Source organism: Molossus molossus, unplaced genomic scaffold (assembly GCF_014108415.1).
Source record: "Molossus molossus isolate mMolMol1 unplaced genomic scaffold, mMolMol1.p scaffold_m16_p_1, whole genome shotgun sequence".
NCBI classification, from domain to species: Eukaryota; Metazoa; Chordata; class Mammalia; order Chiroptera; family Molossidae; genus Molossus; species Molossus molossus.
The window spans coordinates 157,356,069-157,359,590 of NW_023425344.1; the positions used below are offsets into that span (position 1 = coordinate 157,356,069).

Consider the following 3,522-nt stretch of genomic DNA (forward strand, 5'->3'; position numbering starts at 1 on the left):
AGGTTGGGCTTGAGCTTGACAGGAAAGAAAGAGCTCTGGCGACGAGGAAGGAGGAATTAAAGAAGACCCCGCTACCCCCTGCACAATTCTGCTCAACCTTGGCCCTGAGTGTCTTCACTCCTGTGCAAATTGAGCCTAGGATGTCAGCCCTGGCCCAAAGCAAATCCAGAGATTCTTTTTTTTTTAAAACTCATCTTTATTGTTGAATATATTACAGACGTCCTCCCTTTTTTTCCCCATTGACCCCCTCCGCCCCAGTCCTGCCCCCCTCCTGCCTTCCCCACATTATTGTCGGTGTCCATTGGTTATGCATATATGCATAGAAGTTCTTTGGTTTATCTCATCCCACCCTCCCTTCTCCCTTCCCTTTGAGGCTTATCAGTCTAACAACCAATTTGTACTTTTTTTTTTTTTTAATATGGAACACTTCACGAATTTCCGTGTCATTCTTGTGCAGGGGCCACGCTAACCTTCTCTGTATTGCTCTGATTTTAATATATGTGCTGCCGAAGTGAGCACCAATTTGTAATTTTTTTTTATTGTTGTTACTATGATTATTAAGCCACAGACACGTAAAATCCACAAAATGGATTGGTGGCTTGGGAAATGCAATATCATATCAAAGGTGCAGACTGTTTCGACCAAAGCAAACCTCAACCCCACCAGCAGTGAACTGGCCCTGAGACCTTGGTAAAGACAGCATCGCCTGCCCTGGGACGGGGAGATCAGGCATCGGCACTGGCACTACATGGAACCATCCCACCAAGTCCACAGGGGAGGCTGCAGGGTTCAGACTGCACCCAGTGTGAAGCACGTGCATCATTGGACCAATTTCTGAACAGGTTTTTATAAATATATACAAGTCAGTTACAGGCACTTGAAATGTCTTTGGCTGGAATAACCCATCGCTACAAGAGAAAGTATTCATGGAGTGTCCAGGCCCAGGCTGGCGTCAGCAGGCAATGCTTACAGTTTACTCAGTCTTTCAGAAAACGGCCAGTGTGGGATTAGGCATCAGCCAAAGCCACCAGGCCTGGCCGGTGTGGCTCAGTGGTTGAGCGTCATCCCACACACCAGGTCACCAGTTCCATTCCTGATCAGGCCACACACCCAGGTTGCGGGCTTAATCCCTAGTAGGGGGTCTGCAGGAGGCAGCCAATCAATGCTTCTCTCTCATCAATGTTCTATCTCTCTCTCCCTTTCCCTTCCTCTCTCTAAAATCAGTGAAAACATACTTAGAAAGAAAAAGAAAGAAAGAAAGAAAGAAAGAAAGAAAGAAAGAAAGAAAGAAAGAAAGAAAGAAAGAAAAGGAGGAAGGAAGGAAGGAAAATAGGAAGGAAGGAAGCCAATTTGTAATTCTTAATTCCTTCATCTTTTTCACCCATCACCCCAGCCCCCACCCAGTAGGAGTCTGTTTCTGTTCAGCTTGCTCATTTTGTTTGTAGATTCGATTGTTGATAGATATATATTAATTACCATTTTATCGTTCATATTTTTGTTCTTCTCCTTCAAGAAGACCCTTCAACATTTCATATAATACTGGTTTGGTGGTGATGAACTCCTTTAGCTTTTTCTTGTCTGGGAAACTCTTGATATGTTCATAGATTCTAAATGATAGCTTTGCAGGATAGGGTAATCTTGGTTGTAGGTCGTTGCTTTTCATTACCTTGAATATCTCTTGCCACTCCCTTCTGGCCTGCAAAGCTTCTTTTGAGAAATCAGCTGACAGTCTTATGGGAGCTCCTTTGTAGGTAACGAACTGCTTTTCTCTTGTTGATTTTAAGATTCTCTCTTTGTATTTAAACATTCTGATGATGATGTGTCTTGGTGTGGACCTCTTTGTGTTCATCTTGTTTGGGACTTGTTGTGCTTCCTGGACTTGTATGTCTGTTTTCTTTGCCAAGTTAGGGAAGTTTCGTCATTATTGTTTCAAATAGGTTTTCAATTTCTTGTTCTCTCTCTTCTCCTTCTGGCACCCCTGTGATGCGAATGTTGGCATGCTTACGGTTGTCTCAGAGGCTCCTTACACTGTCCCCATTTATTTTTATTTTTATTTTTTTTTCCTCTTCTGATTGGTTGTTTTTTGCTTCCTTATATTCCAAATCGATGGTTCACTTCTTGGCTTTACCTAATCTCCTATTGATTCTCTGTAAATAATTCTTCTTCTTCTTCTTCTTCTTCTTCTTCTTCTTCTTCTTCTTCTTCTTCTTCTCCTCCTCCTCCTCCGCCTCCTCCGCCTCCGCCTTCTTCTTCTTCTTCTTCTTCTTCTTCTTCTTCTTCTTCTTCTTCTTTTTTTTTTTTTTTTTTTATCCTCACCCGAGGACATTTTTCCGGTTTTTTTGTTCAGGTAGAGTGGGAGGGAGAGAGGAACAGAGAGAGAGAGAGAAACATCGATGTGAAAGGAACACATCGAGTGGCTGCCACCCGCACAACCGACCAGGCCGGGGACAAACTGCAACCTTCTTCTTCTTCTTCTTCTTCTTCTTCTTCTTCTTCTTCTTCTTCTTCTTCTTCTTCTTCTTCTTCTTCTTCTTCGATACATGCCCCTAGGGGGAACCAAACCTGGAACTCTCTGGTCCGCAGGCCAATGCTCCAACTGCTGAGCCAAACTGGCCAGGGCTGTAAATTATTCTTTATTTCAGTTAGTGCATCCTTCATTTCTGACTGGTCCTTTTTTATGTTGTTGATAAACTAAGTTCCTTGAAGGTCTCCTTAAGTTCCTTGAAGTTCTCACTAAGTTCCTTGAATGTCTCACCAAGTTCCTTGAGCAACCTTATTTATAACCAGTGTTTTGAACTCTGCATCTGATTGATTGCTTTTCTCCATTTTGTTTAATTCTTTTTTTGGAGTTTTGTTCTTTTCTTTCATTTGGGACATGTTTCTTTGTCTCCTCATTTTGGCGGCTTCCCTGTGATTGGTTCTATGTATTAGGTAGAGTTGCTATGTCTCCTAGGCTTTGTAGGGTAGCCTCTTGTTGTAGGTGTCCTATAGGATCCAGTAACACAGCCTCCCTGATCACCCCAGATGGGCCCTTGAGGTGTACTCCTAGTGTGGTCTGTACACCCTTCTGTTGTAATTGAGTCTTGATTGCTGTTGGTACATCTGTGGGAGGGATTTACTCAAGCTGATCAGCTGCAAGGATTGGCTGTGCCCACTGGCCTCTGACTACCTTGGAGGATCAGCTGTGCAGGGGCCAACAACATAGAGCAAGATTTACTTTGTCAGGGCTCTGGTACCCACTGAGTCTGCTCATTGAGTGTGTCACTTGTGGAGGTGGTAGGGTGGCAGTGCTTCGACATGGTCTGAAGCTGTCCACTGGGTGTGCTGGCTCTGGGGCAAGGTCAGCCACTGCCTGTGTTCGATCCGGGGCCACCCAGCATAAGCTACAAAGTGATCTGCCCATGGCTGCTGCTTGTGCTGTGCTTGGAGGTGCCCAAGAAAAGCCAAATTGTGAACCAAGGCTGGCTGCTTCTAGTGCCAGGCCTGGGACCACTTAATGAGAGGTATGGGGCTCACTGAGAC

General features: G+C 44.4%; 1 non-coding gene across 1 annotated transcript; it reads right to left on the reverse strand.

The window, feature by feature from the left end:
* Positions 1 to 412: 412 nt before the first annotated feature.
* LOC118621552 lies at positions 413 to 519 on the reverse strand. Its single transcript, XR_004957724.1, has one exon. It is a non-coding gene; the product is annotated as a U6 spliceosomal RNA (small nuclear RNA).
* Between the last annotated feature and the right edge of the window lie 3,003 nt (positions 520 to 3,522).